This window comes from Nannospalax galili, unplaced genomic scaffold (genome assembly GCF_000622305.1).
Source record: "Nannospalax galili isolate Female #2095 unplaced genomic scaffold, S.galili_v1.0 scaffold189, whole genome shotgun sequence".
Taxonomy (NCBI): domain Eukaryota; kingdom Metazoa; phylum Chordata; class Mammalia; order Rodentia; family Spalacidae; genus Nannospalax; species Nannospalax galili.
This window is the reverse complement of record NW_008360331.1, coordinates 9519630-9544529: the sequence shown is the minus strand read 5'-3', so window position 1 is coordinate 9544529 and position 24900 is coordinate 9519630. Positions and strand designations below refer to the sequence as shown.

Genomic DNA, 24900 nt, shown 5'->3' with positions numbered 1-24900 from the left:
GTCCCAGAATGCTGTGCAGCTGGAATCATATGATGTGGAGCCTTTACAGACTGATTCTTTTTGCTTAGCAATTAATGGAGATTTGTAGTGGAGTCATTGTTCAGATTTTCAACATCCACATGCTCTATTATGACTGATCTTGCTAAGAGCTGTGCTTTATGAATGACAGCATTTTATCTTGTAAAAGAAAGACACACCCTTAAGCATCATAAATCCCAATTATGATGTGTTGCCCCCAAATCATAGAATATTTCATCAGTTAATATATTAAATTTTATTGCAGAGACGTATACTAGGACAATGAAAGACTTTTCACTAGAAGACATGTTTCACAAAAATTCTACAAAGAAGTAAGATGGATAAAAAGTCAACGAAATTAAATATAAAACAAAATTTGTTTTTATATTTCTAATAAATAATGGTTATCTTAAATTACAACGGATTGAGCTTGCATTAAATGTTTTTAGAATAGTTGACAAATGGTTAGAGAGTTGGCTCAGCGATTAAGAGCACTTGCATGCCTGCTCACACACACCTGTAACTCCAGGTTCATGATCTGACATCCCCCTATGGCCTGTATCAGGCAGTCACTTGGTACACATAGATACATGCAGAAAAAAAAAATACTTATGTACATAAAATTTTAAAACTCTTACAAAATTGTTGGTAAATTTTATTTTTAAATGTCAATATTTGTAGCCAAGTAGAAATGAAATTCTTTGCAAGTACTCATTTTGTTATAGCTGAAAAATTACAGCTATTAGCTTGGTAAATGTGTGAGGATTGCATAATTTTTCAAAATTCTTTTACTAGTCTGTGAAAATTATTTGAAGACTTGAAGCCTATCATCTTTATAAATTCCAAGGTTGTTAACCTGGCTTCTGTAATCCCTCACATCCTCATTTTTGAGCCCTGGTTTTTTTCCCCTAACTATCTCATATGCTTGTGTCCTGAAAAGAATCTTTGCAATTCTGTGTACCTGCCGTGCTTGTTCTTGCCCATCATGATTATGTTATTCTCTTTTTGCCTTAGGGATCTTCTGTTTTTTTCCTCAAAGATCTTGAAGTCTTACTTGAGAAACACCTGTTGTAGTTCACACTGGCTTGAGTGCTCATCTCTCCCGTTCCCTCACTGTCCTCTTCTCCTTTTCCTTAACTAATCATGTATGGTTTTGCAGTTAACCACTCCTCCAATTTAGATTATAAGACCTTTGGGAGCAAGGGCTTGTCCTCTTCGGTATCTAGCTGTAAGTCTTTCCTAGATATGAATTAACTTACTGAAAATAATAATTACTGAATTAAACAAGAAAGATGAATTTGAGTTGTTGAAAGTTCATTGTTGTACATGACATTTTAAGCCTTTAAATTATGCAGTTTTTGCTTTTACATTAGTTAATTTTATTCAGTAATGTTTGTGTTTGAGGGTAAGGCTTTCAGTAAACTCTCACACAGAGATGAAGCTGAAGATGAGTTTTGGGATCACTGTCCACAGAAACTGCCCAGCCCTTGGTAGTAGGGCAAGGACTCTAGTTTTGGTTCTGCTACTGAGTTGCCTCATGACCTTGGATGAAGTAATAGCCTGGGTAGGGTGGGTCTGTAACATTCAGGGCCAGTTTATTTCACCTTTGATTTAATCAAAAGATAAATTTTTGATAAAGCAAACAAATGATTATCCTTGGCAAAAACATAAAAATATCGCATGATATATTTTCTAATCATTTATATTGTGAATGTTATGTAATAGATATATAGACAGTATAAAGAGATAATAGGCATCATAGTTATGTTATCTACAGTCCACATAGTGGAACAGCTTGCTTTGTCCTTAATCTAAAAGACCAAAATAAAATAATTTAAATTGTCGTGCTTGTAAATCTAGAAGTTAATATAGCATGTTGATTCACATAATTTTTAGATTACGTTTTGGTTTCTTTCACCAAATACATAATTTATCTGCTTAATATTAGACATTCCAATGCATTTCTATCATTCTGGAAGTGAATTTAAGTCAAAAGTTTTCTCTGTGGCCAATTACTCATTCCCTGCAGGCTTTTTAATAAGAAGCAATATTAAAACAATTACAAAACTGCTTTCCTATGTTTTTGGTCATTCATAACGTAGTAATTAAGTTTCATAAAGCTTAATTGAATGGCATTTAGGTCTGACTTTTATATAAAGGTTGGAGATTGAGTTGTTTGGACTGAACAAAGGCAGTATTCCTTTCTTGTTTTTCACCCCTCCCAGCCCCTTCTCTCCACCTGCTTGAGGAAAGTTATATTTCTCCAGACAAGCCTCATAATTGCCCTTCTGTGCCTAATTTGGGGCTCAGGAAAGGCCCGTAGCATCTGTAAAGCTGGCAGCGAAATGGTATTTCCAGGCAGGCACAGGGTGTTGGGTAGTGAGCCAATCCACTGCTTTGTCTGAGCAGCTGAGAACCTTGCTGAGTATTACCACGGTGTTCAGTAACACAGACCTGTGCCATGAGCAAGCCAAGCTCTGAGCAAGTGTGAGGGTCAATATTTATAGACCACGACGTAGCTGCCTTGCAGAGAGACAGAGAGAAACACGTACACAGAGGGCAAGGCAGGAAGGACGACGGTGGAGGGAATGTGAATTACTAATGTTTTTTCTGGAAAAACAAAAACAAAAACAAAACAAAACAAAACCTCTTTCTGTCAGGTTGAAACTTCTGCTGAATCACAACCAATTGGCGCTGAGCTATGACGAGAGAGGAAACAAAAAGTTAAAGGAGCAAGCCAAGCATAGTGAGAAGGTAAGTGATTAGCTAGTTCAGGCTCGCTTTTACTCAGGAAGCTCCGTCGCCTTGTTGGTAGCTGCCTTGCTCCGGTGAGCAGAGGGCTGTGGAGCACTTGGAAGCAGTAAGGAGGGGCAGCCTGCTGCTGCTGAATGCTCCTGGAGGCAGTGCAGGTTTGTGTACGCCTGTTTCGAATGTGTGGACAGTCCTAGTGCCCCGAGTGTGGTCCGTGCTGCCAGACTTGATCTGCTGGTGGGGGACCTCCCATTTAATTTTATATTGGTATTAAAGCGTTATAATCAGTTAAGTTTTGTTGTCTAGAGATGGAATCTAGCAGAAAAAGTCACATCAACTTGTAAAGCTGTACTTACTAGATAGAGTCAGAATGTGGAAACTGGAAGCGTGGGCAACATAGGGTTTGAATAAATAAAAGTTCACTGACCAGCACACTGAAATAAAATAGGTGCTACCTTTGGGGATAGAGAGAACCTGGAGTGACAGGAAGAATAGTCTTCTCAATACAAGATGCCAAAGACAAGAATTTAGGAGAGTCTCTTGTCCTGGGGACTCACTGACTTCTATGAGCCATGCCTCCTTTTCAGCATTAAAATAATATTAACATCTCCAGCTATACATTAAGCTGGTATATTTCTGTTATCACATGTAGTACATTACACGGGGTTCCATGAGCACAATAGTGTGTTCACATGCTTAGCTCAGATTGTCACTGAAAGCAACAGTGCCGAAGGAGACATCACTTTCTACGTACTTCATAGAACACTCCTGGTATGTATATTCTTTTATATTTATGTTTACTACCTCTAGTTCAGAAAGTAAATATATTGCTTCACTAGATTTATGGGATTAACTATATAAAAATTACCTACCAATCTAGGGAGAGTTTACTTGTTTGTTTTTTAGATTTTAGAACTGTAAACATCATCATGATCATCAAAATTTTTAGGCCGTGTTATAGGAGATGGTTATAGTTTCAGTGGATTTTCTAAACTACATATTTAAGTTGAAAACAAAAGTAATATTAATATTGCTATAGAGCTTAAATGATAGGCTGTTAGAGAGGTACGGAATAGTTAATATTGTGTCACTATTTCTGTAGGGTTACTAAGCAGAGGCCAGCTTATTCTAAAACAGAATAATCCAGCTCAAAACAATAGATGGAATAGCTCTGAATGGAAAGTAAGCATCTGAAAATGAGTCCAGCAATTGTGCAGTATCACTTTTACTGATTCCATGCATCTCCTTTTTGGCTTACTGAGACTGTGTTACTATGACTGGCCTGATGCTGCTCAGTTGGAGCTGATTTGACCACATAGTAATCCTTCTGATTGGCTCTCTGGTGGAGATTACAGGTGTCAGGTACTATGCCCAACTGCATGTTTATAATTTTAAAAATGTTTCAAAATCTTCAGTTGAAGGACATGTGGACCGCTTCCTTTTCCTGGCTATTGTGAATGAAGCAGAAATGATCATGGATGAGCAAGTGTCTCTGTAGTAGGATCTGGAATATGCCCAGGAGCTGTATAGCTGGATCATATGATAATTTTATTTCTAGATTAAAAAAAGTTTTATAAATTTATATGTATGAATTTTGTACTTAAATGTATGAAAGTGCACAATGTATGTTCTTCATCTCTGTAGAGGTCAGAGAGGGCGTTGGATCCCTTGGAACCAGTTATAAACTGGTATTAGCCACCATGTGGGTGATAGGAACCGAATCCAGGTCCTCTGAGAGAGCAACCAGTGCTCTTAACCACTAAGCCATCTCTCCTGCCCCTATTTCTAGCTTTTTGAGCAACCTCCACAATGATTTCCATACAAGCTGCACCAGTTCGCACTCCCAACAAGAGTGTGTAAGTGTTCACCTTTCCCCATGTTCACGCTGGCATTTGTGTAATTTTTTTTGTGTGTGTTCACCATCCTGGCTGGGTAGGTGAAATCTCAAAGCAGTTTCAATTTGCATTTCTATGATGGTTAAGGACGATGAACATTAAAAATATACTTCTTGGCCATTTGTATTTCTTCTTTAGAGGAGTCTGTATTTAGTTTCATGTCCCAATTTTTAAATGGCTTGGTATTTAGTTTTTGGGTTCTTTGTATATTCTAGACACTAACCCTCTTTCAGATGTATATCTGGTAAATAATTTTTCCATTCTGTAGGCTGCGTCTTCACTCAGATGATGGTGTCCTTTGCTGTACAGAAACTTTTTAGTTTCCTGTGGTCCCATTTGTCAATTACTCATCTTAGTGCCATAGACTTAAAGTATATTTTAATATTTAATGGTTATTTTGTCTTTATAATCAAGTTTTTCCTTTGTACTTGTTTTAAATTCTGCCTTGTGAATGGATTGTGAATGGATTTGATTTGGATTTTTGACAATGTTTATTGAAATGCATTATTGTTGACCTAGAATGGACAAATTGTAACTGACTGACTAAGACCATCAATAAATTTTTCTTTGCTACTCTCCTTGGGTTATATGTCATGTTCAAGGTCATATTTTCTTCTATTTTGTTTTTATGGTACAAGAATACATGGTGTTAGACACCTTTAATCCCAGCATAATCAGGAGGCAGAGGCAGGCAGATCTCTGTGACTTTGAGGTCAGCCTGGTCTATGTAGCAAGTTCCAGGCCAGCTGGGGCTACAGGGAGACACTGTCTGGAAAAAAAAGACCAAAAAAAAAAAAAACAAAACAAAACCAACAACAACAACAAAAAACAATCATACTGCTTTATCCTCTTTCAGGTTTTCTTTTAAATTCCTTCTAATATATTTATTTTTGAAGTACTAGGTTGAAACCTTGTTGAGAAAATAGGCAAGTAAGTCACTAAATTAGAAAAAGTTTTCTATTCAATTTGGGAAAAAAGAATAGAAACTATTATATAGTGGCTGATGATATCTAAAATCGGTTATACTTTGGTTGAAGACTAGTTGAATATTTTAAGACTTGACATACCTTCTCAATATTGTTTTTGGCTTTATTTTCATTAGTTGTTTATCATGTTTCTAAATGCCATTTAATAGAAATGTATCACAAAGCTGAATGTGGAGCCTTTGCAGTATGTGTTCAGCATATATTGATGCAATAGTGCATTAGACTTGAAAAGTTCGTTATTAGCTTCCTAGTGGACCTCTCTGTCCCCTAGTCTTTTTTTGTGGTATCCATCAATTTACTACACCATTAGGGGAATCAGTCCACTTTGATGAATGTATCATCTTTCTGCAAATATCCCTCCATCCCTGGCTTTTAACTGTCCTAAGTAAAGGCCAAGTTTCTTGGTACTGTGAATCTCTTCCTGATCTAGCTGACACATTTGTTCCATATTCATCATCCGTTCTTTGTTTTAGAATATTGCTTACATCTTTCTTGTCCGGCCATGAAAATATTCCTCTTTTCCTGATTCGTAGTCCAACTATATGACTTGAGCGTCTCAAAACTTCCCATATTGTGGTGCTTGCCTCTGGAATTGCTTGGGTTCCCACTCCATCAAAAATCCTTTTCCCCAGGGTTTTAATCCCATTGGAGTCATCCCTTCTTGTTGGGTCCACTTGCCTCTCATTTCAACTTTTTCTCAGCACTAGCAGAGCTTCAGATTCCAATGTTCTGTTTCTTCTGCTGTGAAACCGTAAACTAGTTATGTCCAGACAGAAAATTTATTCTTTTATACTCTTCTAATATCTATAAGTAAGTATTCCACAACTTGAATGAAGCATATTCATTTCTCATATACATTTTTGGTTTTGAGCCAGGGTCTCTCTGTAGCTCCAAGTGGCCTGGAACTCAGTTTATAGATAAGACTGACCATGAAATCTTACAGATCTGCCTGCCTTTTCCTCCTGAGTTCTGGGATTAAAGATGTGCTCTACCATGCCCAACCCTCACACATATAATTTTTATAATTCTATTATTTTAATATTTTTCAAAAACTTTGATTAGTTTGATTGAAGGAATTTCCTCTCAAGAAGATAGTAAATGCTTTAAAGATGATAACAGTGCCTTAAAAATCTTTTGTCCCAGATATTGTTTGCTCAATTAATTTGGTAAATTTGTCAACATAATCACTTAGCTGCTGCCGCCATGTGGAATGCTGTGATAAATAAAGTGCTCCCTCAGTGAAATGAATGTCATCCTACATTCCAAAAAAGCCCAGAGAAGTTGAGAAGAGAATATGTCTGTCCTCATGAATCCGAGAGAACTGCGGAGTGGAGTTCTTCCCAGTTGTGCTGTTAAACTATTCCTTCTGTTTTGTTCACTGCTGCAGAGATAGTTGGGGATTTAAGGAAATGACATAAAAGCATGGCTAAAGAATTCTCAAGCAAGAAAGGTGATACTCCATTTAAGTCAGAAGACGAATTTACTCCTCAAAATAGAAATGTTGAAAGAAAAGGAAGTCAGTGTTTAAAAAAGTAGTTGAGAAATAACAGCTGTTTCTTTCAGCTCTATACTCAATAGAAATAAATTCATTTTGTTTTTGGGTTTTATTTACCCAGAGTGCATAAAGGACTTAGTATCTGAACTGCCTGTATACCATTGACGAATGCAAAGCTTTACATACCAATCAGAGCAACTGAGTTTTCCTTGTTTTGACTGATTTTACTTCTTAGTGTGGTCTGCCACTGCTGTCGCTGCTGTTTAAACCTTACAAGCCTCTTCCAGACACTGAATATGACTCTTGTTTGCTTAACCTTGGATTGTATCTGTCTGAGGAATGAAAACAAGATTGGTATTTTCAGAGGGAAATTCAGTGACTTTTTAATCAGTTGAAATGGACCATAGTTCAATTAAATTTATTTTCAGATGCATTTTGCTCACATAACCGTCCTGTTGTAAGCTTGATTTGGAGAATGTGCCATTTCTGAAAGTTTATTGTTATAAATTTTATAGATATTTTTGGCACATCAAATAATATGAGAAGGGGAGGACGCCGTTTGCTTTGAACATTGATGTGTAAATGGACCTACTCCTAGTATCCAAGGAGGACAGAAACCGAAACTTTTCTCAATAGTAAAGGATTATAGTAAAGCCAAACAGGCAAAACTCCACCACTGCCATTGAGAGAAGGTCAGAGATCTTTGTGGTTGGAATGAGGCATAAGGGATTTTATCAAATAAGTTGTCTTTATTAATTTTAGCAACTTGCATTTCCAGTCATGTTTTTCTATAACTATATGTGGCATAGAATTCATTAAACATAAACTTCTTTTATGTTAAAGATGGCACATTTCTGAGAAATAGATAACAAAACCTGCCAAACAACAAGCTTGAAAGTATGTATTTAATAATTAGATTAAAAAGAAAGAAACACCTAATTTTAGGGCAGCATTTCATTTTTGTGGCTTTTCTCATCTGGTTGCACTTGCTCTATATTGATTCCATGTATTCTATTTAAAGCTTAATTTGTTCAGTTCTGTGGTTTGCATTGTATTAGGTTCCTTTGCATAATTTGCTTAGTTCCTGAAAGTTAAATCTAGCAGCTACTGCTCTCAGGTGAGCTGAAGTACTTTTCCACTCATAACCGTATTTAAAATATTTTCTTCTAATGCACACCCTGCTAGCTCGCCTAGTAGTCCTGTTTTGCTTATAGTACAAACACATTTCTGCCCTATAAATATTCTCTATGTAACAGGGATATGTGGTAGATAAGCCTAAAGAAGATAAAAGAGAGAACCAAAATGAAACCCTCAGAAGCTACACCAGCTTCAGCTGAGTCTGGTATAGGGTCCCTTCCGCTCCCTTCCTTGGAGTGTGGAGCAGTGCTGGTGTTAGTGATTGGAAGGTTTGGTAGACTTCAGCAGTGAAGCCATTTGAGCCTGTAGTTTTCTTAGTTGAAAGATTTTTAAAATTATTACTTGAATCTAATTGTTATAGATCTATTTGCATTGTTTATTTCATCTTGGCTTAATTTTGGTAGATCATATGCATCTAGAAAGCCGTCCATTAGATTTTCTAATTCAGTAAATACAAGTTTGTAAAGGTATTTTTTGAATTTGTAGGGTTTTCTGAATTACAGTGGTATCTGTTTCTAATTTTATCAGTTTGGATCTTCTTTTTCTTTTGATTAGTTTGTTAAGGGTTTGTTAACCTTGTTTATCTTTTCATTGATTCTTTATCTTTTTCCCATTTCATTAATTTCTGTCCTGTTCTTTATTATTTCTTTCTGCCTGCTGATTTTGGGTCACTTTTTTTTCTTGTTTTTCCAAGGCTCTAAGTTATAGTGTTATTTATATGAACTATTTCTGAGATTTTATTCTGGGCACTTGTAGCCATAAACTTACCTCTTAGGACTGCTTTTATTTTATCCCACAGGTTTTGGTATGTTGTGTTTTCATTTTCATTTGATTCTAGGATTTAAAATATTTCTTTCTTGGTTTCAATGAGGATCAGTTCATCATTCATTAGTGTGTTCAGTCCCCCTGGTATCAAAACAAGATAAAGATACAACAGCGAAAAAGAAATATCCCCGATGAACATAAATGCAGAACATCTCAAAATAGTTGAAAACGGAATTCACGAACATATCAAAAATATCTTTGGGGGCTGGCGAGATGGTTCAGTGGTTAAGAGCACTGACTGGTCTTGTAGAGGACCCGGGTTCAATTCCCAGCACCCACATGGCTCTACAAACCATCCTTAACTCCAGTTCCAGGCGAATCCAAAGCCCTCTTCTGATTTTCCTGGCATTGCATGACACGGGTGCATTTACTCCATCATCAAGTTGGCTTCTACCCAAAGATACAGGGATGGTTCAATATAGACAAATCAATAAATCATATAAATGACTCAAGCATAGTACCATAAGATCATCTCAGTAGAAAAGGCTTTTTTTGTTTGTTTGTTTGTTTGTTTGAGACAGGGTCTCCCTGTAGCTTCGACTCATCTGGAAGTCATTACATAGACCAGGCTTGCCTTGATGTCACAGAGAGCCACTTGCCTGTGCTGGGATTAAAGGCATGTGCCACCATACTGGAGTAGAAAAGACATTTTGACATACCCCAACATCTTTTAGTGATGAAAATTCTGAAAAGAATAGAGGGAACATATCTCATGATAATAAAGACATACATGACAAACCTATAGCCAACCTTTTATGAAATGAGGAAAAATTTAAAGTATTTCTATTAAAGTCAAAGCAAGATAAAGACATTCAAATTTTCAAATATTGTTTAGTTTAGTCCTTGAAGTCATAGCCAGAACAATAATATAAAGAAGAAATAGATATAAACATGGAAGGAAGAAGTCAAAGAAATCTTATTTGCAGATGATATGATATCATATTTAAAAAACTCATAGTTTTGATAAACACCTTAAAAGAAGTGTTAAGATACAAAACTTACATTCAAAAATCAGTATCCCTCCTGTGATTTGATAGCAAACATGTTGAGAAGTAAATCAAGGCAGCAATCCTATTCACAGTTACCTCAAATAAAATAAAATACCTTAGAATAAACTTGACCAAGAAAGTGTCATGAAAACTTTAAAACACTGAAAAAGGAGTTTGAAGAAGATACTAGAAGATGGGAAGACCTCTTATGTTTATGCATTAGAAGTATTAGTATTTTGAAAATGACTATTTTACCAAAAGCAATCCACTGATTCAATACAATCTCCATCTAGATTCTAATGCCATTTCTTCACAGAAGTAGAAAACTAAACTTAAAATTCATGTTGGTAGCATAGAAGACCCTGGATCAACAAAGGAATCTTGAGCAAAAAGAGTAATGTGGGAGATACCACCATACCTGGTTTCAAGTTATACCACACAGCCTTAGTAAGAAAACAACACAGTACCAGCACAAAAACACACGTATAGATCAACAGACTATGTTGGAAGATACAGACATAAACTCACACAGCTACAGCCACTTGAATTTTGCTGCTGCTGCTGTTGTTGTTGTTCCTTTTTAAATTTTTATTGAATTTTTGACGTGTTCACACATTATATTTTGATATACTTTGGCCCCTTCCCATGGTTGCACTCCTCTTACATCTTTCCCATCAGATTAAATGTGCTCTGTCATATGTATTGAGGCTTATCTAGTCAGATTTGTGTCATCAAATGTTCTTTGGCATGTGTCCATCTACTGAAGCCTGGTTAACCTATGCAGTGTCACATCCTTAAAGAAAACTGGCACTCCCTCTGCCAGCAGTTATGGGTTGTCTGTAGCTCCTCAGGTAAGGCTGGGATTTCCTACCCACTTCCCCATTTCCGTGCCTGGATTTTGTCCGACTTGAGCTTGCGTGAGTCTTGTGCATGCTGTTATCATTGCTTTGAGTTCATATGAGTAACTTCCCAGCTGTCTGGAAAACTGTTTCCGTGTGGTCATCCACCACCTTAACCACTTGATTTTTGATAGAGATAATAAGCACTGGAGCAAAACCTTATTTTCCTTTTTGTAAATACCTCTCAAATTTATTTTTTGTTCCAAAAACTCTTGGGTGTAGGTCTATCCCTTCAAGTTTGGTCAGCTTATAGGGCGTCCACTCCCAGCAACAGCAAATTGTCAATAGTTCTTCAGGTAAGTAAGGCTGGGGCTTTCTGCCTACCTCCCCCACCCATGCTGGGGTTCGACTGACTTGAGCTAGCACAGGCCTTGTGCATGGTGCCACAATTCCTGAGAATTCCCATATACAATTGTCATGTGGTGTCCAGACAACATGGTTTCCTCCTATCCACCCACCACCTCTGGCTCTGGCAGTCTTTCCATCCCCTTTCCTGAAAGATCCCTGAGCCTTGCAATGAGAGGGTGTGTTATAGGTGTTCCATTTAGAGCTCAGCATTCTTCACAGTGTTGTTCTCTGCATGATGAACAGTTGTGTGTCTTTGTGTTAATTGCCCTCTTCTGCAAGAAGAAACTTCTCTGGTGAGAGCTGGCGATGCACTAATATATGGGCATAAGAATAAGTCATTAGGAGTTTAATACTATCCCTAGTCAGCAGAATGAAAGTAGTTGGTTCTCCCTACAGTCTGTGACCAGTCTAGCAACAGATTCTTGGCCCAGGTAACAGTGCCAGGTATGGGCTCCAGCTTGTGAAGTGGGCCTTAATTCCAATCAGAAGGTGGTTGGTTATTCCCACAGTGTTCACTCCACTGTTGCGGCAGTGGACATATCTTGTGAGGACAGTCATTATTATAGCTTGCAGGGCTCACAGCTGGATAAGGTTTATGATTACATTTCCTCTCCAGGAGCATTTATAGCACCTTCTAGTACTATGAAAAGTAGGCAGTAGAGATGAAGCTTTGAGTTCAGTACCAGCTTGATGTCTCCTGGTTTGTTTTATGACTCATGCATATAGCAATAGGGTGTTACTGTCAAGTTCTGTTGGGTAGCTAAGAGCAATGGCATTAGCCAGTACTGTATGAAGGTCTATGGGACCAAAATGTTCAACAACTCCAAAAGAAGGAGTCCATTTCTGCTATTGTGCATGGCATTTTATTTGTTAGCCTGTGGGATCTGGTAGGACACAGAGTCCCTGTCATAAAGTAACCACATTTAAACCATATATATATATATACATATATTTAAGGGTCTTCTATAGTATTAGGTTTTCATGTGACTTCTTTCAAAAGGCATTTACTTACAGTTATCTCTCACCTTACTGTGTCCTCTGCCCTGGCATCCCATTCCCACCCCATTTAACCCTTTGTATCTCCCTTGTATTATTGCATTCTGTCCTCCCATGAACCCTTTCCCTGTCAATAAGGGGAGAAGCTCTAAATATGATCAATCACCCTGAGAGAGGTAACCCAGATCCAGAGAGGTAAAGAGCACATGTTCTTTCTCATGAGTGGATGCTAGCTTTAATTAAATATTAAATATTATGTGTTTCAATTAGAAAATTGGGTGTTTCAATTAGAAAAGAGACTGTCAAAAACAGTCTCTTTAACAAATGGTGCTGGGAAAACTGGATATCCACATATAGGAAAATTAGCCAGATTCCTGAATCTCTCCCTGTATAAAAATCACTTTCAAATGGATGAAGGATCTTCATGCATGACCTGAAATTCTAAAAATGCTAGAGGGAAACTAGGGAAAAATACCACAAGATAGAGACACAGGAAGGGCTTTCTGACTAGGACTGGAGTCTCACAGGAAATAAGGCCAAGTTCTTATAAGAATAAGTGACTGTGAGTATGCAGCTCTCAGCTGGGGAGCTTGTGGCTGCTGAGGGAGTGACACTTTCCTTTGGGGATGTGGCCACTGGTAAATTGCACAGGCCCTAGTGGATGTTTCCATAATTTTTTGTATATACTCACCAATTGCACTTGGGGAATAATAATAATAATAATAATAATAATAGTGTATATGAAATTGGGAGGGGAAAATAGGTTGTTGGGTTCCCTGGGGGAAGTGGAGGGAGTTAGTAGGATGTGGAAAGATCAACATACATTATTTCACGATTAATTTTTTTAAAAGTATTCAAAAAAGTGAATGAGGTTTTTTTTTCTTTTTCTTTTTCTTTTTAGATAGGAATTCCTTGTATAACGTAGACTGTGACCTTGTTATCCTCCTATCTTAGCCTCCTGGGTACAGGAATTACAATTTCCTGACACCACGCCCACCTCTGGAGAAGGTTTTGAGGGAATAACCTTAACTGAAGGTTAGCTTAAGCCTGTGACCATGGATTTCGCTGTCGTCCACCTTCTACCAAAATCAAAGTGACCTCTTTCCCACACTTCTGGCTCAGTGAAAATAGTCTCATAACTTTGAGTAAACACACTTCATTGGATTGCTACTTTTCACTGTGGGTTTGAAATATACACCTTTCAAAATTCTTCCCAGAAAAAGAGATCTATAATTAAAAAAAAAAACAAATTAAATAACCACATGATTAGAAGAAGCAATTCATTACAGCTTTAACATATTCAGTAACAATTTCCAGAGCAAGGATACATCTCTTTCAAAAGTGACTGTAAATTTTAGGTTCACAGTCAAATTAATACAGTTATACAATATTGAACTCAGTATAAACCCTGTAAAACATAAAATGGATGAGTTTTTAACCTCTAAAGAAGAGCTCCATTTCATTTTAAATTATGCTGTTGCTTACATTTTTAATGCTACTAATGCTTAGATGTTTCCACATGTGTCTTTAATCTCTATGTATCTTGATTATTACTAGTCACGGTTACATGTGTATCCTCGTACACCTGAGTAGGGATATAAAATCATCAGGTAGATTTAATTAACATGAAGTAAATTTTTGTGCTTCCTTCTCAAATATTAGGCTTTCTTTTGTTGTTTGTTATTTATTTATTTATTTTTTTGAGACAGTGTCTCTTTGTAACCCCAGCATCCTGGAACTATGTAGGCCAGGCTGGCCTCGAACTCACAAAGATCCACCTGCCTCTGCCTCCCAAGTGCTGGGATTAAAGGCCTGTGCCACCATACCTGGCTAAGTCTTTTTTTAAAAAATTTGTTGATTGGTTTTGTGTGTGTGTGTGTGTGTGTGTGTGTGTGTGTGTGTATCATGCAGAACATCCAAAACAATCTTATTCATCTATACACTCACTTCCCATATGGCACCCTCCCATAGCCCCCCCTACTAGAGCCCTTTTATTCTGTCTTCCCTGATACTGTCTGCTGTGGTGTTGGCACCCCCAGCCATTCCTCATTACTTGCCCTTCTAGAGGGCTTTGTTTTAGGAAGGTCAGCTGTTCCTCATCTAGCAGTAATCAGTTGTCAATATTCCTTTAGCTAAGATTGGGGTCTGCTGTTCATTTTCCCAGTTCTATGCTGGGTTACTATCTGGGAGTCCCTTTGGCCACTGTGGCCAAAAACTCAAAGGAAGGTATCTCCTATCTGGCATTGTTTCTTCTTATGTAGCTTTTAGCTATACATAGGGATAAAAGAGTCCTGTAATTAAAAACAATCTTTACTATGATAAAAAAGTGATAGTTAATATTATTTATATCTTCAGTTACAACTGAACTTGAATTTGAGGGGATTTAGTAGATTTTTCTTTATCATTTACCTACATTTACTTATTCTTGCTTAAAGATGGCACAGTTTTCTTTTTGGTTTATAATCATTCTTTCTGGATGAAATCCAAGAATCGAGTCTACTCGGTCTACCACTGAGACACATGAGGCATACTTCTTAGGTTCTCTGTTCTTATTTATTATTATTATTTTTTAAAGCTTTTTGGGTTTTTTGAGACAGACTCTCCCTGTCTCCCCAGCTGGCCTACAGCCCTCTATGTAGTCCCCCATGTGCTGGGACTGAAGGCGTGCACTGCCACACCCAACTGGATCTCCTTGAAGACCCTTTAGTTGCAACTACTTCATATGTTCTCCATTACTTTACATTTCGAATTCTGTGTTTTGAAATAAAAATTATCTTTTGAAATATAGTTTTAAATGTAATCAGAATTTTCTTCATCCCTTTTGAAATTTGGAAAGTTCTTTTATATTCAGAAATAATAGTAACGTTTCCTTTGTTCATAAACACTGTAATCCAAGAGGACTTTATTAGCCAGTTATTTGCATACCTCTATTGACTCGACTCATTTTCCTTTTCTACTTTTTTCTGATGCCATGTTTTCTTCATGGTCCTGGAGTTCACCTTTAAATCTGTGCTACTTTACAATTTGCATGACATTTACATTGTTCTCTGTATGGAATAGAGTATGTTTCTTGTTAAGTGGGATTTAAACATGGAAACATGTTAGGGCGGTTGTGTTGGATTTGATGTGGCGTGCCTTTTGAAATAACTGTGGTCAGGAGAATATGTGTAGTGCTTATGCTAAAGCAGACCTTGTAGGAATTGATCTTTGTGAGAAATTATACACTAATAATAGCCACTAGTAAGCCAGGCATGACTGTGTGTGCTTGCAAGCCCTGTGTTGTGGAGACAGGTGGATCCTATGAGTTCGCTGGCAGCTGGACTAGCTAAAAAGGCAAGCTGCCTGTTCAGTGAGATACTCTGTCTCAAAGCAGTAAGGCCGTGAGAAAACAATTCTCCATATGCAGGCTTGGCCTTATGCACCTCACACTCTCATGTATGTACCACACACATACTACACACTATATATGCATCTACATGAAAAATAATAGCCACTGTTAACTGAGACAGTGTCTATATGTAAATACTCTATTAATCCTTGTATCAAACTTTCAGATGAATTATTATTTTCTTTGTCAGAATTTAGAAACTGAGACCCTAAAAGGTGAACTGACTTGCTCAGCCCCTCATAGTCATAAGTATGGCTTAAACTCTTCTCTCGCCAAAGTTCCTCTTTTTAAGGAGGTATTTCAGAATAGAGAAATCATGCAAATAATGTTCTGCCATAACTAATGTAAGTTTGGGTCTTTAGGGGTCCGATGTGAAGGAATTCCCAGTGAAGCAACTCCCAGTGTGGGTCCGCCTGTGAGCTCAGGAGCAAAGGCTTTCACATATAAAGGAAAGTCCATGAACTGGTGTACACAGCACCTCTTGTTATCTGAGATCAGTATTAATGATACCAGAATCTCAAATTGAAAAAAAAAAATCTTATTCATTTGAAATAAACTAAAAAGAAATCCAATTGCCTCAGGATTCTGTTATTCATTTTTATAAATTTTCCCCCTAAGCTTAGCATATCTCCTCTCCCGTCCTCACTTTGCTAATGGCCTTATCAGGAGAATGGGCAAGGAGCTGCCAGTCAGCAGGGCGGGACGGTTCCACCAGGTGCCTGCTTCCATACTGTAAGTTATGTTCAGGGGAGACGTGAAACTAACTTACCAGCAGTAGCTTTTGAACTCGTATCTATTTTAAGTTACCTAGCTGAAAGATGCAGGCTTCTTACTGTGGTATCAAATTCTCTATTTATTGGTATTCTTTTGAACTCAATATGTACACACCAATCCAGTTATGTGAAATTATATAACAGCAGGTAACTCAAATGAATGTGATTCATAAACATTGTTTTGTAGATATATGTAGGGGAGATAGTATGTGGACGTTTACTTAAAAAGACACTGCTTGAAGTGTTAATATTTTATGTATTTGGCTATTGTGCGATAATTTGTTCTATTTCCCTTTTTGACTCAAGGCAAGGAATTTTGTTTAATGATAATATGGAACTTTTCTCCCTTGGGCCTTTTTGTCTTTTGTTACAGACAATTAGGCTACAGTTCATTGAGGTTTATTTTATAATCCTGCCCTGGGATGTCTAGAATTAAATTATAGCAATTAGTTAAAAAGCAGGTTATTTTTGTGTCATTATTTAGAAAATTATGCCTTAATATCTGTGGTAATTAACAGTCTTAAAAGTTATAAGCAGGTTGATTTTATGTATTAATTCTCAGGTAAATACTTTTGTTTACAAAATTCACTTCACTTAAAAAAAAATCTTTTTTCCAATTCCCTCCACAGCAATCTTGTCTTCATTAGTAAATTAATTTAATGTTAGTTTATTAACCCTGAATTTCATTTCTATGTTTCTTATAAGTTTGTTGGCAAACAATTTGATAATAGAAAAAGTAAATGTGAAGACCCAGGACACACCACTCTACTGAAGAAATTCTTGGGCTTTGAATGTGTGTTTCTGACTTTTTTTAAATGAACCAATGTACAATGTATATGTTCTTTTGAGTTCATCATTGGTATTTTGCATGCAGGTTTTTACAATTATTACTGGTGTATGTAGACAGTGATCTGCAGTGTCTCTTTTCTGTGATGTTGCAGTTTGACATAGACTGGGTTAGCTTCCAAAGTACAATGTGAGTTGCAGATAAGCCTGATGAAGCCATGGATCCTTCCCTCAGGAAGCTGCCTTTGTGGTCCATTTGAGAAACATGTTCACATCATGTTTCTTCTGATAGAAAGGTCATAGACAATCCATAGTAACATGATTTCAGTTTCTTTTTTAAAATTTTTACAAAAACCTTATTGAGAATTTCATACATGCATATAAGGTGTTTTGATCAAATCCATGTCTACTCCCTCCCCTCCAACATTCCCTCCTCTGAAGAGGTAACCCTAAAATCTTTTAAGTATTAGATACAAACTCCCAAATACTTTTGACATTTTTGGCCTTTGGAACAGAGTTAGGTTACTAAGAGGCCCAAGGACATTTTGACTTTTAGCCAAGAAACTGGCTACATTTCTTTGGGATCTTTTTTACCCTAACTGCCTAGCCAATTCCTACCTCCTATTCTATCATGCCATCCTCTGAAAGAATTACTCAAATTGCCAATAGGGAATAGGGATGTGGACCACTCTGGCTTCTTCCATGCTGAATAGGGACGCAGGCTGAGGCAATTGGAGTGCCCCCTTAGTGGGTCTATCTATAAGACTCCTAAATTGTATAACTCTTGTCTCTAAGGGGAGAAGAAAGTCCTTGAATCATGAATAGGAAATGTGAAGGAGAAGTAAAGGCAAGAGTAATTAGCATTACAAGTTCTAGACAGGGAACTAGAAAAAAGAACAGGGCAATTTCCAAATGTTCATATGAGAGTGATTTCAGTTTCTTAAAACTACAAGAGATTTGCAAAGATAGTAAATCAATTTTAATTTTTTGATTAGGTTTTAATAGTGTGAGACACGTTTCTGTTGAATAACTGTGTATTATTGGTGGTATTAATTGATGCTGTTAAAGACAGAAAGCATATCTGAGATCAAACCTTGGTTTACAAATACTTCATATAGCTCGCAGCACACCCAGCTGGCCACCTGCTCTGTGCCCCTCTCCGTGCCACACTGACCTTCTGCTACGTGTTGGGCATTTCTGCAGCTCAGAATCATTCACCGCAGGGACTATGCACCCGTAGCGGTCTGTCAGTCCCTCTCTCCCTCCTTTCTCTTCCTCTCCCGCTTGGTTGTATTCTTCCTCTTCTCCCTTTTTCTTTTCTTTTGGATTTATTTCTTATTCTTAAATGTGTGTTGTTTTCTAGGCAGTTATCTGTGATACCACGTTGTTACTGATTTTTAAAAATTATTATTTTTTTTAAGATTGGGGAACTATGTAGCCCAGGCTGGCTTAAACTTTCTATGAAGATGACCTTAAATTTGTGAACCTCCTTCCTCCACCTCCTGCATGCTGGGATTATAGGCACGTGCTGCCACGATGATTCATGCTGTGCTGGGGATGGAACCCAAGGTCTTGTGTACGCCAGGCAAACAGTCTACCAACAGAGCCACAGCCCGACTCCCTGATTCTTTAAAATTTCAACTTTTCCCTTACCTTCTGTCTTCAATATTTTACCTATTTATGTCAGAAGATTGTTCTTTTGTGCAATTTGGAGAAAATCTTTCTGTTAACAGAAATATTGCATGTCTGAAAGTCAGAAAAACTTTTATCGTAAGAGGTTAATGTGCAATTACTCTTTCGCATTTTTCATAAAGTCATCTACTCTCATTCTATAATGAACAATTTTAAATTAATGACCATTTGCCAACACTTTGCCATGGATATTTCTATATATAACAGTCTCATTTAATCATTATATTTAATAATGATATAAAATTATTTGGATAGTTCCTCTTTCAAAGATAGGGAAATAGAAATTCAAGAACCCTAAACAACAGTGCTTTAGATTTTACAGTTTGTGAAATACAAGAGATAACACTGAAGTCCAGGTGTGACTCAGACTTTACATCTTGGTACAGCTGTCTTTTAAAGTAGCCATTTGACTTTTTTATACTTGTACATGCCTAAAATTGTGCAAAGTCACACAGCAGTGTAGAAGGTGTGCAAATGTAGAACCTGTCTAAATAGAACTTCCCAGCTCCACTCACTAAAGAGAGAGAAAGCCCTGTGGATACCACCGTAGCAGGGAGTAATCTTCATTTTGGCATATTATTCTAATTTCATTACATTTCCACTGTTGTAACTTTCTTAGGGTTTGTTTGTGCAAACTGAAAAAAATATACTAAGGAAAGCCTGTTCTTCCAGATAAATCCAGGGTATATTCTAGAGTGTTTTTGAGCTAGTTCAAATCTTCATCTAACATCCAGAGATTTTTTTTTAAAATTTCACTTAGATTCAATAATCTTTTTCATTAGCAGCATCACATTAATATTGCATAACATTTATATTGTATTATTATAAAAACAAATATTTTAACAATTCAGAAATGAAGTTTCCTCTTTGTAGTTTAACCTTTGCCTTACTCTGATATTTAATAATTTATTAGAAATTATGAAAGGCTGGAAATGACATTCAGAACAAATGAATTGTATTTCTGAGTCTAGTTCAAAAACTTGTTGCTTTTTTTAAAACAAATTGGACATGAAAGAAATACAAATATAAAGTGAAGAAATGATCTGTTGATTTTTCCATAACTGTTCTGCCTGTATTTGGAGGAAATAATTTAAAATGATTATATATCAGTGCTCTTGTGGAATATTTACACTGTAAAATTTTCATACTGAGTATTTCTCCTCGTCTTTCTTACAAGTGTTTAAAGTGAGTATGTGTCTGCATTTTATTCATGGGAAAGCTAAAATGCAAGAGGTTAGGTAGGATGGGGTGGAGATTGCAGTGAATATCCAAGTCTTTTAACCTTACTTGTTAGTTCTGAAATTTGGTCTTCTCAGTTATAATATGTGGGATTGGAAAGAAGTAAATATGTAATTAAGTTCACTGTTCTAATGTGTGAGTAACCACTGTGAATCCTTTAAAAAATTCTGAGAATTTTATGTAATATGGAGAAAAGTTTACAAATTTAACTTAGCTGTTTCTGAAAACTGAGAATTTAATGATTCTATTGGTAGAATGCCAATACTGAGCTTATGGAATTATGTGGGAGTCTAGATTGAGAGCCAATGGGTTATCACACAGAAATTCTTAATCAGAATGTAGAGTGGCAGTCATATTTTCCTAAAGGTTTTGCAAGCTGTGTTAGTATATAAGTAAAGAGTTTGTAAGGACAACAGGCCCGTTCAAATACACTGCTGAAGATCTCAAACTGTGTGGGAAGGAAGAATCATGGGCAGGAAGCCTATGTGGACTTAGTGAACTGTCAAAGCCTTGTCCTCTGAGTCCCCTTCACTCTTTTTGTCTTGATGCTGTGCTATGCTGCTTCAGTTGTGAGGCCTCATCCATGGAACATCACCAGCCAGCTTAGCACTTGCTCCCTGAAGTATGAGGAGCCCTGAATGAGAGCTGACTCCATAATCAGTGATTGGTTATCCATGTACAAAATGAAAATTGATCCATACTCAGCTCATACCATAATTGGAAACATATTCTGTTTGAAGAAGTTAGTAGTTATAAGACACAATACTATAACAGATTTAGAGATTAATGTTTTTATTAGTTACGGGTAAGAGTTTCTTTGGTAATACATAACTGTGACAAACTATCAGGAATAAATAAGTTAAATAAATTTAAAATATAAAGAAATCTGCTAATCCAAGGATATTTTAAAAAGAAAGGTAATGGATGTTTTAACATTTAGAATATATTGAAGATTTAATTTTTTAATATTTCATTAATTATTTTTATTTTATGTGTATGAGTGTATTGCCTGCATGTAGGTAAGTGCACCCATGACGTGCAATGCCTATGGAGGAGAGAAGAGGCCATTGGATCCTCTGGAACTGGAATTACGGACAGTTGTTAGCTGCCATGTGGGTGCTGGGATTCAAACCCGGGTCTTCTGCAAGAACAACCAGTGTTCTTAACCACTGAACTATCTCTTCAGCCCCATAGAATATATTGAAGATTTTTTAAAAAATCAGTATAAAAATAAAACGAATAAAATTAAGAATTTCAAGAAGTGTAGATCTAAATGGTCAATAAATATGAAAACTAAATGAGACTCAGTAATGAACAAATGCAAATTAAAACTATCCTGAAAGACTATTCCTTATCTTCCACATGGGTAAAAATGTAAAAGTCTGAAAAATACCAAACATTGGTGTATATACAAAGCAACAGGAACTCATATGCACTGCTGATGATGGAGTATAAGTTGGTGCACTTGAATTATTGAATAGAAATTAAACATAAATGTGTGCTTTTCTCATTTTAACAATTCTAGCATTGCAAGTGTTTTCTCTAGAAATTTTTACTGATCCCTCAGGATATAGGTATCTTTTGAAAAAGGTAACTTTGTACATAATAACTTAATGAATTGGAAACAGGTGAAGAGAACAGAGTGGATAAACTGGATAGTATTTGTGCAGTACAATAATAAAAATTAATGAACCCTAACTACATTCACACACCTTATATGCATCTCCAAAATATAATGCTGAAGGCTTAAAGCAAGTTAAAAAAACAAAACAAAACAAAACAAAAAACAAACCAGCATGCACACCATGATTCCATTTGAACAGGCTACTCAGAAGCAAACCCAAATAACATGGTTTTTATTAATTCTTTTCATTTCATGTGTACAAGTGTATTGCCTGAATGTTTATAAGTCACCCCTGTTGTGCAATGCCTGTGGATGGCAGATGAGGGTGTCAGATCCCCTAGAACTGGAGTTATGGATGATTGTTAGCCTCCATATGGGTGCTGAGACCCAAACCTGGGTCCTCTACAGGAGCAGCCAGTGCTCTTAACCACTGAGCATTTCTCCAGTCTCCCAAATAAAAATTTGTAATAGAATCATATACATGTAAACAAACTATAAATAAAAACTCATGGAATCATTAAAATAAGAAAGAAAGGACACTGAATACCTCTAGTGGGAGGGAAGGAATTGGACTCTCCAGGAGAGAAAGGAGCAGAGGATTTGGGTGCTATATAAGGGGCAATGAATGATAATATTTTATATTTCATTGATTATATTTATTATATATACCTTATTAGCAATGGCTATACTGGAAATGAAATGAATATTTAAAATGATTATATTCTTAAATTATGATTATTTTAAACATATAAAAATTATGACAGTGTAAACAATTAGAGGAAAATATTTTTCCACCATCTTTGTGCAAAAAACTTTTCTTCAAGCTAATTTTTATCAATACGGTCCTTGATTTGTGGGTACTTAGAATTTGATTTTTTTTTTTTTTCAGTTTCTATGTAACATGCTCTTTTGCCAGTGATCGCTAAGATGTTTTTATTGTATTGCTTTCTCAGCGGGCGCCCTAACTTTCTCCTTGTAGTAGTGTGGTCGGGGGTGTGCATGTCTCACTAGCTTTTCGCCTTTGAAATACTCCGATTTCCTTAGCTCTTCAGCTCAGGTGTAGGACTTTGAGTTTGCCTTTGCAGATTTCTTTTCCCTACACTGTCTAGGAAGGACATCACCTTTGCTCACTAAATCTCCAACTGTCTTCCATCTTTAGTGCCTTCCCACTCCCCGCCAGCTTCCTTCCGCTTGGAAGTGTTGGTATTTTGAGTCATTGCTGTTAACCTGTATGCCGTTTTTACTGCTGCTGTTGATAACCTTGTAGACTTGGAGCCATGGGCTCGTGTGCATCCTAATCTTTTATGTTTGGGCCCTGAGAGTCTACAGTCTGCAAAGTGAGAAAAGGAATGTGCTTTCCTGCTGTGACTTGCTTTTATTTTGAGGATCTTCAGAAAGTTTCCTTAGTCCCTACATTGTTGCAGACAATGGAGTTGTGTTTTATAGTTGTAGCTCTTTTATCTGGGGTCACACTTTAGGTCTGAGGGGTTACCTGTACATTTATCAAGCTGTAACAAGAAACACCAGTCCCTGAATCTGTGGTCCTGTTACCAGCCCTAACTTCCCAAGTCTGGCTCCTTCCTTAAAAGTAAATTCTCTCTGAAAGTTCTTGTTTTCACCTTGAAAATTTACTTTAAGAAACCAGCAATTCAGTACCAGCGTCAGCCCCTAAGACAAAAATCGGTTATTCAGTGAACTCATCTCTTCCTCCCTGCTTCTTTCCCCTCATGTTTCATTTTAAATGTGTATGTGTATCATAAAACCCTAGGTTCTTACACTTTCGTTTATGCCTGTATAGGTAAGAACTAGTGTGTGGATCAGGTTTGAATTATTTCTTGATATAGATGGTTCCTCTGACCTTAAATAACTCTGGTGGTGCACTAACCAGCTGGAGGGTAGTACTAATGTGTGACTTCGAGTATCCACATCTGGATTCTGAACCCAGCCTCTGCCCACTGAGGGGCAGTGACAGCAGTGGTGGCAGGGGCCATAATTACATTCCTTGCATCATGTCATTTATTCTTATTAAAATCTCTAGTAGGCTTTACAGTCCCATTTTATATGTGACAAAATGAATACAAATTATAGAAATAACTCAAATTTGAATAGACAGTAACAGTGGAACTGTCCTACAAAATATCTGACTGCATTTTCCACCACTAAAATCTATATGCTATAAAAGTACTAAACCGATTTATTATTGTAATATTAACTTATCTTTATTCAATATGTGAAAACCAAAGAAAAGATACTTATGGGTTGCTGTCTGATGTTTTTATACATGTATATATTATATACATTTTAAATCAGAGTAAATGTATTTACTTCTTCAACCATCATTTCTTTATTGTGATAACATGCAAAATCCATTCTTCCAAATTATCTTTCTTTTTTAAAAAAAGATTTATCTTTATTTCAGTTATGTGTCTTTGGGGGTGGGGGGTCTATGCATATGAGTATAGTTGAAGGCACAGACCAGAAGAGGGTATAGGATCCCCTGGAGCTGGAGTTACAGACAGTTGTGACCTGGGTATTGGGAAGCAAATTTGGGTTCTCTGCAAGACAAATTCGATCTCTTAACTGCTCCTCCATCTCTCCAGTCCCCACTCTTCTAGCTTTTTAAAATACATTGTTCAATATTGTTTTCTATGGTCACATCAGAACATATATTCAGTAACACCTCAGAGCTTCTAACTGCAACTTAGTGTCCATGGATCAATCTTGTTTTTTTAATATTAACATCTTCTTAGTTTTATTTAATTCTCACATTCATTTTATATGTAACATACTTAATGTCAATATGAAACAATATCCTGAGATGTGAAGCATGCCATATTTAATTATTTCATATTTGCATAAGCAGAAAAATTAAATAACAGTAGTTTTTCAATCACAATTTTTCTTTAGACTTTCTTCATCCTACTTCCTTATCTTTTCTTTGCAAAATATATTTTTACATTTTTTTCTTTGAGAATGTCATACATGTATACAAGGTATTTTGATCACAGTTGACTGCCTCTCCACCCACCTCTCCAACTCCTCTCAGACCCTACCTTCAT

The 24900-nt window shown here is 36.6% G+C and overlaps 1 protein-coding gene across 14 annotated transcripts in view; it reads left to right on the top strand.

Annotated features, from left to right (window-relative positions):
• Bmpr1b (bone morphogenetic protein receptor type 1B) overlaps positions 1-24900 on the top strand; it is a 296248-nt gene that overhangs the window by 121100 nt on the left and 150248 nt on the right. For 4 of the 14 annotated variants that reach the window (XM_029560242.1, XM_029560244.1, XM_029560241.1 and 1 more), the window contains one exon: positions 2679-2772. The exons of 4 other annotated variants lie outside the window; for them this stretch is intronic. The gene's annotated coding sequence lies outside the window, so the exon portion shown is untranslated. 6 more of the 14 variants (XM_029560247.1, XM_008826188.3, XM_017796393.2 and 3 more) reach the window with 5 other exon arrangements.